The following is a 12,204-nucleotide window of genomic DNA, read 5'->3' on the forward strand; positions in this document are numbered from 1 at the left end:
ACTGACAGTCTCAGATCGAAGAATCAACTGCATGGAAGTAGAAATGGCTCAGAATGGAGACCTGCTAAAAGTTTTTATTCAGAAAGGCATCTCTCGACTGAAATAGTAGAATGAGATCGTATAGAATACGCTGTTTTCAAAGTGCAATGTTTTCTCGTGATGAATATCCTCTCTCAGGTGAGCTGGTCGGTCCTCCCCACTTAACATATTGATGTGGCTTACTATTGCTTGAGTCTGTAGGCGCTGTAGTACCACTGACTGCCGCTGGGTGTCTCTTGCCACCCTCTTGCTGTGCTGCGCTCTGTTTCCGAACGAAGTTAAGTGTCGCCGCCGAGGCTGGTCGCTGCTTTCCCTGCATGCGGCTGTCCAGGGAGCGGTGTCAGCCTCCGCCAGGATCTCTGCTGCAGCCGGGGACCCCGTGTCCTTTGTCCGCTCGGGATTCACAGCAGGAGAAGAGGCGGACCCGAGCTGCGTTCTTTTCTGGGCACCCGGGCACGGAGAGGGACAGAGCCGCCCTGCCAGGGCAGGGGGAGACGCTGCCCAGCCTAGACCCGTACCCAGGTAAGCAGCCCTTAGAGGGGCGTGAGGACTCACCGCAGGGGCCTGGAAAGGGTGAAGGGAGCAGGGGCCAAGCACTGCTGCGCACGTGTGCGAGTGTCCAGCGCCTAGAGGCTATGTATGCACTGGGAGCCTCCCTTGTGATACTGCCGACAGCAGCGGGAGGAGTGTTACACACTTCGCGTTGTGATTGTATTTACATTTGGATAGCGCTTCCTACCTCTGACGAGGCGCCGAAGAGCATTCCACTTCCTATTGCCGCTCTTCCCTACGGACCCTGTTTAGCAAGTTTCTCGATTTCAACAGCTAGAATCGCTCAAGTACTGTTTATTTCGTGTAGTTGTCCTAACGCCGCTTGTCTTGCGGCTCACATATCTCCACGTTCCCTCTTTGGCAGACGTGCCTGGTGCGTGTGTGTGTTCCGCGTTCGGGAGCAGTGCGCGGGACTCCAAGTGCAGGCGGGGCCGGTGCGGCGCCAGCAGAGCTGTGGTCGGGACATGCCCGGGTGCCTTATTATTGCACATTGTGCCCGGGGTCCGGTGCTGCTGTGGCGAGCCGCGAGAGATGCTATGCTCTCCTTACCTTGCCCTCCCCCACACCCCCTTGGGCGCGGGCTTTGCATTCCGTGTGTTTCCATCGCAGCCAGGTGTTCCAAGGGCTGGTCCTTGCGCTCACCCCCCTGCCACAGAACTGACATTTGCTACCAACTAAACTGCTCTGGGGTTACCTTCCGGCGGGTTGCGTTGCTGACAACCCCTTGTCCAGCCCCATAGCAAGTATGTCGTGTGCCGTGGTGTTAGCAAGGAAAATCGATCCTTTGACAGCTCTTGGGGGGGGGGGGGAGGGGAGTAGTAAGATAGAGCAATTATCAGGGTTCAATGGGCTCCTCGGGCCTGTTTTCCACGGTGCCACTAAGGCGCGCAACACCCATTGGACTCAAAGGACTTCAGACCCACCCCCCGTCGTGTGTGGCAGCCCGGGGTGAGACAGGTTCTCGGGCACACACACGGCCGCACCCGAGCACTTCACAGGTCTTTAAAAGACCATTTGCATGTTAATGCGGCCTTGCTGTTGTTTCACCCCTTCTAAGAGCCCCTATAGCTCCACTCTGCCCACTGCTTAAAGTTTCAGCCCCCCCCCCCCCGAAATTTTTTCTTAGCCCCCCCCGAAATGTGGCTCTAGTTGCGCCTCTGGTGCCACTGCACCCGCTGCACCAATTGTGGTCACTCCGCTGCATCTTCTGACTCCCCCCATGATTTGTTTTCCAACTGCCCTGTCTCCAGAGTTCCAGGATGGCACATCCTTTATAAACGGGAATGCAAAGACAAAGTAAACCCTCATATTAGGTTGGAATTAAGTAAAATATCAGTTGTTTCACTGAACTCGGCTGCAACTTCCCACAGTTACTTTACAGGGTTTCTAAAAAGTTGCACCGAAAACTGAAAACGATATATTCCTCGGACGTAACTCTACTTTAAAGTGCCTTATACGCGCCATCAGCGCCCACCGGGGCCTCCGAGCCGTCACCCTGCAGCAGGAACGAGAGGCCGTGTGACCCACCTTGCCTTTTAAATCCCCCTCGCATGAAACAGCCGAGTCAGACAAGAGAATGGCTTCCCTGGGGAAGGCAGGGGGTTGGTTAATGTAACTCCAGCTGATGTCGCCTTTGAGCCCTGGGGTTGGCTGGCAGCCATGCACCCGCCCGTCCATGACACCTTAGCTGGCTTCTGCCACACCCTTCCATACTCTCCAAGCCCCCTTCGCAAATGTGCCCCAGCGCTGTTACAAAAGTTGCTGCTCAGAACCCCCCCTCCCCACTAAGGTTGTGATTTTATTTTAGAATATCATGTATTTCTTTCAGTGGTTCACATATATGTTCCTGATAAATGATCCTTGTAATCTGTTGCAATATTTGGCATTCTTTCATGTTATAGACCAATAAAAAAAAGACACAAACTGCTCCACATTCAGCTGTCCCAGCTGGCATGGCACCAGTTGTTTAACTTGTTTTAAAGACACTGCCTGCGAAATGTCCAGGCTGATCCCCGGGCAGATGGTGCGCGAGGCAGCGCCACAGATGCGGACTAGAGCTCGAGATCAGGAAACAACCAATCGCAGCGCATGTACTGCTTCTGTTAAGGGCCTCCTTCCAGTGTTTTTTCACAGCGACAGTGAGTGCGAAGAAGTGGCCATGCTCCTCGTGAGTGCAAAAATAGGATTATTACTCGCAGAGCTGGTCAGTAACGCTAGTATCGGGCTACACCCCACTTATGGGCTCAGATCTTTATCGAGGGCTCATAAGCAGGGTAAGGTGCAATAAATATCGTTATTGACCAACTCAGAAGTTAATAATGCTATTGCTCCATCAATGCCCGGCACACTGATTTCCATTCCCCACGTCCAGCCCTTCCACTTCTGCTCTTTGACAGATCTTAAAATGAACCGTGGAAGGAGAGATCCCAAATCAGCCCAGTGATAGCAGTTATTGACTGATTTCTGAGAAATCTGATTGGCTGGCTTGCTCTCAACACTTGAGTCCCTGTGCTGGCACAGGTTTTTCTAGTCTTGCGCGTTTTGTGCTTTTAACTGGGCTTCTCTCCGCCGCTTAAGATTGCAACACTGTGGCGTCAGGTTCTAGCAGCACACTGTGTGTGTTTTGTTTTATGATGCTTGTGATATTTTTTTTTGCAGCCTTTGCTTTCGCTCTTTGAAACTTGTTCGGCAGGTTGTGTTTGCTTGGATGTCATCACTGCTGGTGATCTTTGAAGCTACAAAAACTAAGGTCTACCACTGAGCTGACATTCCGACACTGATATTACAGCACTGATGGAATATTTATTTTGGCCTGCAGAACTTACTAGATAAATCGTAGGGGGCTGGTACACGGGGAAAGCAATCTGGGATCGAACCGTTTTGTTTCGTATTTAAAAGTAATCCTAAATTATCCATCACACTTTCATGGAATACATGTGTGGCTGCTTCTTCAGTGTTTGCAAGCTTCGTAACCACGATAGAAGCTGGTAGAAGTGTGTGCTGTCAGTGCAGTGTCTGCAAATGTTTCCCCGACAGTGTCAATGTGCACCCACCCTTCATTTCTGTTACTACCGGATCAGCATCCTTTGATACACACCTGAGCACATTTTCACAGCGACATGCGGCCACACCAGAAGTAGATGTGCACCTAAGGGTGATTGGGTCACACCCCTGTATAGTCCCAAAGGCCGGTTTCACCCTAACAAAGTTCATTTTGTGGCCAGCGACCGCAAAGCATCAAAGCCGAGGTTTGTGGAAGTGGCTGGGTCTCTCCTTATAACAGGCATTGGCAAAGCCAACAGGTCTCGGCTATGCAAGAGCTGTTGGCTTTGTCAATGTGTTTTTTAGCCATGTTATACACCAGCGTGACTGATGTTCAGCATGACTAAAAGTTAGTGGCATAGAGGAGAGTGGCATAGAGTGTCTTGTATTGGAGTGGCATAGAGTGTAGTCGCGCAGAGTGGTGTACAGTGGAGTGGCTCAGAGTAGAGTGGACTGGTGTAGAGTGCATTGGCGCAGAGTGTTGCAGAGTATAGTGGCATAGAGTGCAGTGGCGTACAGTGCAGTGGCTTAGAATTCAGCGGTGTACAGTGCAACGTTGTAGAATGCAGTGTCGTAGATTAGAATGGTGCATAGTAGAGTGCAATAGCATAGAGCACAGTGGCGTACAGTGCAGTGGTGCAGAGTGGAATGGAGTAGGGTGGTGTAGAGTACAGTGGCATACACTGTGGTGATACAGAGTGCAGTGGTGCACAGTAGAGTGGCATAGAGTGCAGAGGCCGCGAGTGGTGCAGATTAGAGTGCAGTGGCTTAGAGTGGGGTGCTGCAGAATGCCGTGGCATAGAATGGAGTGATGCAGAGTAGAATGATGCAGAGTAGAGTGGCGTCGAGTGCAGTTGCATAGAATGCAGTAGTGCAGAATACAGTGGGTATTTCAAGCCAACAATTAAAAAAACACTTAGCCCAAAAGATGTATTTTTAAACTGTGAGTTCAGAGACCCCAGACTTAACATCTCTATCTGCTCCCAATGGGAAACTACACTTAAAAGACTTTTTAAGGCAATCCTCATGTTACCCTATGGGAGAGATAGGTCTTGAAATAGTGAACAAAAGTATTTCACTATTAGAACATGTAAAACACATCAGTACATGGCCTACATTTTAAATACACTGCACCCTGCCCTTGGGGCTGCCTTGGGCCTACTTTAGGTGTGACTTACAGGTAGTAAAAGGGAAGGTTTGGGTTGCCAGGTTGAAATGGTATTGAAAAACTGCACTTACAGACACTGCAGGGACAGGCCTGAAACCTGTTTGCAGGGCTACTCATGTGGGTGGCACAATCAGTGCTGCAGGCCCACTGGTAGCATTTGATTTACAGGTTCTGGGCACACCTTGTGCACTTTATCTGGGACTTACTAGTAAATCAAATATGGCAATCATGGATAAACCAACCACCAATACATTTTACACAGGGAGCACTAGCACTTTAGCAGTGGTGAGCAGTGGTAAAGTGCCCAGAGTCCTAAAACAAGCCAAAACCAAAATGGAGCACACAGACAAAAACAGGAGGTCAGAAGTAAAAAGACAGGAGAAATCACGCCAAAAGATGGCAGGTCTAACAGTGTGGAAATGGCATCACCTAGTGTATTGATTTGTTTTGATAAAATTAAAGTACTTGTTTCCAGCACACGTTAGAATTAACAAAATATGTGCTTCATTTGTGCTTAGCTAATTCTGATATATTCTAATATACTTCCACAGTTCATTTAAAAATGTTGTGTGCTAGGAAAAAAAAACTTTCTTATCCCCAGTATCCAGCAAGATTGTCACATGAATCCTCTCAGTTTGAAGTCAAAGAAAAGGAAACACCAAGCTCCCTGGAAGACAGAGCCTAACATTTGACCTCTTTCTTAGAATGCACAGCAAATGTGCTAAGATAAGAACAAGATTTACAAGCCTGCTTACAGAAAGGAGCACTCATTGGAAGAATACAAGGAGATGTAATGTGAAAAGGCTTTGCTCCTTGGGAGGGATAAACTGACACTGTACAGACTAAAACAATTAAAGCCAGCAAATAGAAAGATAGAAAATGTGAGTTACAAACCACAAAGCCAATGGTATTCAGGGGGGTGGGGACGGGGGGGAATGCATTCCCACCGAGGCTTTCTGAATGTCCCCAAGATGTTAGCAAACCAGACAACTGCACTGTCTGGTAGGCTTCGACCTAAAAATGGTGCTGGTGGCTTCTTGCAGATGTATTAGGGTTTTTCCATGGTCACAGATGAACATTGGTGGTGTGACCAGTGTTCCTAAAGTAGCATCTGCTCTTAGTGGCCAAGGAGGGAAGTGTATTGAGCTCTTCAGTGGCCTGGTGACTTATTGTAAACTGACCAGATAGATGTTTTGGGCCTTAATGCAGCAGTATTAGAATATTGAAGTATATCCTGATTTGCAATGGGTGCTAGTGCAATGAAGGTTGCCATGTTCTCGTTTGCTGTACTATGAATTGTATTCTGCTACATTTAATGGTGACTGATGGTTGTGAAATACGGAGCTTACTTGGCATCGATGACAGCATTAACCCCTCCTTGACAACTACATCGTATTTTGTACTAATCCATTTGTCAAATGTATTGGCGTTTTCAGTCGAAGTCAATTAGCGGCAGTTAATATTTTACTCGCCTGAGAAAAGGTTTACTAGCCTTGATCTAGCGGGTGTGTAAATTTTTCAAAGGTTGTTATAACTACAGTTGTGCTAAGATCGAATGGTATGGAAGTAGCTCATTGAGACTGAAGTCTAAGGGGTGCAGTGTGGGAAAGGTCACATGTCTTCAGCTTTACTCTATGGCTCTATGTTTATGAGGGTGATTTTACTCTGGTTTCATGGTTCCAACAAGTAACATCTTGTCCCCCATGATGGAAATGGTGCCGCCCTGCACTGCTGGAAACCACACACCGCACTGTGCTGCAAGCTTTCAGATCTTATCACAAGCAGTCTTTGAAAACCGGCCCTTGACTAGAAAGAACGCTGATTTTGAAGAATTGTGAAGACGCTCGACCAGAATGAGAGATTTTGTCATAAAAGTGATGACTCTAATTGTAAGACTTCACTAAACCCTGTGAGGCAGTTGACACTGGCCATGACGAAGATTGTATTCCAAAGTGTCTCATTTCCAAGACACCATGATTTTCATAAGCGAGTGGATGAATGAACATCAACTGAAGCTCAACCCCGATAAAACTGAGCTGATCCTTACTGGTGGACTTGCTAACCCATGGAACTCCAACTTTTGGCCATCTATAGGCAACCCTCCCCTCCCGGCTAGCTCAGCCAAGAGTTTGGGTATAGTGGTAAGCAATGATCTATCAATGAAAGCTCAGATCAGCTCGGTGGTTTCTGCTGGGTTTTTTCAACTACGCAGAATTAGGAAGATTAGCAGATTTCTGTCTCAGGAAGCTCTGACCTTAGTGATCTTAGCCTTGGTCATCTCCCGACTGGATTATTCCAACTCTCTCTATGTAGGCATCCCGGCATACCAACTTAGACGCCTCCAGCTAGTCCAGAATCAGGCTGCCAGATTGATCTTCCATCAACCTAAATGGCGCCGTATCCGGCGGCAGATGAAAAGCCTTTACTGGCTCCTTGTGGCTATTCGTGGCCTTTTCAAGGTGGGATGCACGATTTTTAAAGCTCTTCATGGTAATAGCCCAGCTTTTATTTCGTCTGAGATCCTACGTTATGTCCCCACTCGTAATTTACGATCTTCCCATTTGAATCGGCTAGTCACCCCCACCTTTAAACGCAAGAAACATGGAGGTTCTCGATTTTCAGTTTTAGCTCCTCAGTTTTGGAACTCGCTCCCAATGGAGCTGAGGAGGGCCACCTCCTATGCACCGTTCAGAAAACAGCTGAAGACATGGCTGTTCTTCCAGGCATATGATAACTAGATCTCTTTCCTCATTGCTGCTTCACGTCTCCCACAGTGCCAAGAAGCCGTTTGGTGAACGAGCGCTTGATAAGTTCCTTATAACATAACAAAGTGTGGGACTTGCAGCAAATGAAGGAGTGAGGCCCAAGTGAGGTTTTCGAACTAAATGAACTAATTGTTTGTCTTTATATAGCGCTTCATGCTGCAATATTGTTTTTTCTATGTTACTTAAAGAATAGGTGTTACTATTATTCAGTTTCTGGGTTCTTAATTTACTGACCTAGGAAGGATGAAAAGCTAAGTCGGCTTGCAAATTCAAACTCATGATTTATAGATTAGTGATAGCGGAATGAGTGAGTCTCATTGAAGTGTATACAGTCACCTGATGGAGGAATGAGTTGGTCTCCATAGAATTGTAAATGGCCACTGATGGAGGAATGAGTGAGTCTCACTGAAGTGTATACACCCACTGATGGAGGAATTAGTGAGTCTCCATATAAGTGTCCACGACCACTGATACAGGAATGAGTGAGTCTCATTGAAGTGTATACAGTCATTGATGGAGGAATGAGTGTGTCTCCATAGAATTGAAAACGGACACTGATGGGGGGAATGAGTGGATCTCATTGACATGTATATGGCCACTGATGGGGAATGAGTGGGCCTCCATAGAAGTGTATACGGTCACTGATAGGGGAATGAGTGAGTCTCATTGAAGTGTATACGGTCATTGATGGGGGAATGGGTGAGTATCCATAGAATTGAATACGGTCACTGATGAAGGAATGAGTGTGCCTCCACAGAAGTGTGTACGGCCACTGATGGGGGAATGAGTGGGCCTCCATAGAAGTGTGTACGACCACTGATGGGGGAATGATTGGGCCTCCTTAGAAGTGTGTATGGCCACTCATGGGGGAATGAGTGGGCCTCCATAGAAGTGTGTACGACCACTGATGGGGATGAGTGGGTCACCATAGAAGTGTATACGGCCGCTGATAGTAGAATGAGTGGGCCTCCATAGAAGTGTGTATGGTCACTCATGGAGGAATGAGTGAGCCTCCATAGAAGAGTATATGCCCACTGATGAGGGAATGATTGGGCCTCCTTAGAAGTGTGTACGACCACTGATGGGGGAATGATTGGGCCTCCTTAGAAGTGTGTATGGCCACTCATGGGGGAATGAGTGGGCCTCCATAGAAGTGTGTACGACCACTGATGGGGATGAGTGGGTCACCATAGAAGTGTATACGGCCGCTGATAGTAGAATGAGTGGGCCTCCATAGAAGTGTGTATGGTCACTCATGGAGGAATGAGTGAGCCTCCATAGAAGAGTATATGCCCACTGATGAGGGAATGATTGGGCCTCCTTAGAAGTGTGTACGGCCCCTGATGGGGGAATGAGTGGGCCCCCATAGAAGTGTGTACGACCACTGATGGGGGAATGATTGAGTTTCATTGAAGTGTATACGGTCATTGATGGGGGAATGAGTGAGTATCCATAGAATTGAATACGGTCAATGATGAAGGAATGAGTGTGCCTCCACAGAAGTGTGTACGGCCACTGATGGGGGAATGAGTGGGCCTCCATAGAAGTGTGTATGGCCACTGATGGGGGAATGAGTGGGCCTCCATAGAAGTGTGTACGGCCACTGATGGGGGAATGAGTGGGCCTCCATAGAAGTGTGTAAGGCCACTGATGGGGGAATGAGTGGGCCTCCATAGAAGCGTGTACGGTCACTGATGGGGGAATGAGTGGGCCTCCATAGAAGTGTACACAGCCATGGATGAGGGAATGATTGGGCCTCCTTAGAAGTGTGTACGACCACTGATGGGGGAATGAGTGGGTCTTATTGAAGTGAATACGACCACTGATGGGGGAATGAGTGGGCCACCATAGAAGTGTGTACGACCACTGATGAGGGAATGATTGGGCCTCCTTAGAAGTGTGTACGGTCACTGATGGGGGAATGAGTGAGTCTCATTGAAGTGTATACGGTCATTGATGGGGGAATGAGTGAGTATCCATAGAATTGAATACGGTCAATGATGAAGGAATGAGTGTGCCTCCACAGAAGTGTGTACGGCCACTGATGGGGGAATGAGTGGGCCTCCATAGAAGTGTGTACGGCCACTGATGGGGGAATGAGTGGGCCTCCATAGAAGTGTGTACGGCCACTGATGGGGGAATGAGTGGGCCTCCATAGAAGTGTGTAAGGCCACTGATGGGGGAATGAGTGGGCCTCCATAGAAGCGTGTACGGTCACTGATGGGGGAATGAGTGGGCCTCCATAGAAGTGTACACAGCCATGGATGAGGGAATGATTGGGCCTCCTTAGAAGTGTGTACGACCACTGATGGGGGAATGAGTGGGTCTTATTGAAGTGAATACGACCACTGATGGGGGAATGAGTGGGCCACCATAGAAGTGTGTACGACCACTGATGAGGGAATGATTGGGCCTCCTTAGAAGTGTGTACGGTCACTGATGGGGGAATGAGTGGGCCTCCACAGAATTGTATAAAGTCAATGATACGAGGATTAGGAGAGACTGAGAAGTGTAAGGCACCATTGGTGTGAGAGGTTGTAAGAGGAACCATTGAAGTGTATAACACACGCCAGTGACGGGATGATTGAGGCCACACTGGTATGTGACGACACTTACGGTATCTGCACTGAAAAGCAAGAGGCGAGTGATGTGAGGAACGAGTGAGCCTCCATTGAAGTGCATGGTCCATGTGAGTTGAAATGAACAAGAGTTGCTATTGTGATATGTACTATGGGGAATAAGTGATATTCTTGAAGTGTACAACACCAGTGACGTGTGCTGTGGGAGGGGCTCCATTGAAGTGTTCGATATTTTCGTGAGGGAGATTGCGTGAGGCTTTTTGAAGTGTACAAAGCTAGTGACGTGGTGAATGAGTAATACATTTGGGCCACTGGTTGCCTAAGTGGTGTTTTACAGATGTGTAAATGTAAATGACACGTTGTTGCCGCAGATAGGCGTTTAGAAAGCCGAATATTCTTCACTGGGCCAGAATGTACATTTCCATTTTTATAACCCTTTAGCTCCTGCTTTCCCTTATCCCTGGCAGAGACTGCATTCCCAGCCCTTCCCCTGCTCCAGCCTGAGGCCTTTTGATCTTTGACCCCTCCCCGGGCGTCGCCTCTCCTCAGCAGCCCGAGGCGGGCAGCTCGTTATAACATGACAAATTGCACAATAGTCCCCGGCAGGGGCAGCAGGGGCCTCGGCCTCTCGGGGCTTTACAGAAAGTGCACGGTGGCACTTCCGAGATTATTCCGATGGCAAAGGATTATGGGTGACCCAGTTCTCAATCCATTCTCACGCATTTGTCCAATATTTAACAGAGGCATAATGGCGCAAAGTAATGTTGTGGAGCGGTGTGATGTCACGCTGACGAGAAAGAACGGAGTGAACGGGGCCCTGAGAGGGGGTGGTGGGGACACGATGTTAGGAATGTGAAAACAGGGACCGCCTGTAAACAACAGTTCTCATGGTAGGGAGAACACTAATGTATAAACAACGTAGAGCAACTATGAATACGTCTACAGTAAATGTTTACTATATATATGGGTCAATAGAGTGAGGCATACAATTTCAATATATTTTTTTTATAGACTAAATATCTTTTTTTAAATCCGAAAATACAAAATACAATGATTAATTTACAATTGACATCAATTGAAAAGGCAGTGGATAAATATCCACACAGTCACCCATTCATACGTCACTACATCAATAGTGTAGAGAGATTGTTGGTATTTTCATACACCTATTTGTACCACATGGAGTTCAGTTAAATCCAATAACATAATTTATGATACATCTCTCAAATACCAATAATGTCACACAAACATGATCATTATAGGACAGAGATTTGTGGCTTTAGGTTATTGATGAATCTTCTTGAGAGCTATGGGGCTTTCGGCACCAGGCGCATTCATCTGGAAAGCCACAATTGGAACTGATGGACACCTTATTCCTAACTCGACACAAGGCTGCAATACGCTCTGAAAATACTAATAAAATGAGGAATAACCTAGGGCAAATGTCCAGGATAGCTGCACCAAATAATGCTAGCTCGCTTCGTCACATATGGAAGCAAACGCACGCCTGCGGTACCACCAACGTGTGGCAAAGAGTGACGCATGTGGCGGGTTATATGCGGTAAGGTATCTAAATATTTAATTTCATCTCGTGTGCTCGTGACCCGGTCAGTTCACTGGACTAAACGGCAGCCACTGTGTTTTCAATTGATGTTACATTGTAAATTAATCATTGTATTTTGTATTTTAGGATTTAAAAAAATGTTTAGTCTATAATAAAATATATTGAAATTTCATGCCTCAGTCTATCGACCCATATATATAGTAAACATTTACCGTACATGTATTCATAGCTGCACAGGGTTGTCTATACATTAGGGGACAGAATGTTATAACACCTAGGGGTCTGTGAAGCAATGAGACACAGCCATCTACGACCTCCATGAATGGCGTCTGCCACTAAATGTGTCTTTTTCTAGCGCTTGTATAATGGTAAGATTGTTTATAAATTCCATAGGACACATTTTATTAAAATGTGGGGGGCAAATGGCAGACCAAGCTGTGTTTTACCCCAGGGCATGCAAGACTGCTGCGCCTCCTTGGTTCACCTCTGGTAGTG

At 47.3% G+C, this 12,204-nt stretch overlaps 1 protein-coding gene across 1 annotated transcript in view; it reads left to right on the top strand.

Annotated features, from left to right (window-relative positions):
* The first annotated feature begins 288 nt into the window (after positions 1-288).
* Positions 289-12,204, top strand: part of MOB3B (MOB kinase activator 3B) — a 372,623-nt gene continuing 360,707 nt past the window's right edge. The window contains exon 1 of the mRNA XM_085641328.1: positions 289-561. The gene's annotated coding sequence lies outside the window, so the exon portion shown is untranslated. The remainder of the gene's footprint in view (positions 562-12,204) is intronic.

This window comes from Triturus cristatus, chromosome 2_2 (assembly GCF_964204655.1).
Source record: "Triturus cristatus chromosome 2_2, aTriCri1.1, whole genome shotgun sequence".
In the NCBI taxonomy this organism is placed as follows: domain Eukaryota; kingdom Metazoa; phylum Chordata; class Amphibia; order Caudata; family Salamandridae; genus Triturus; species Triturus cristatus.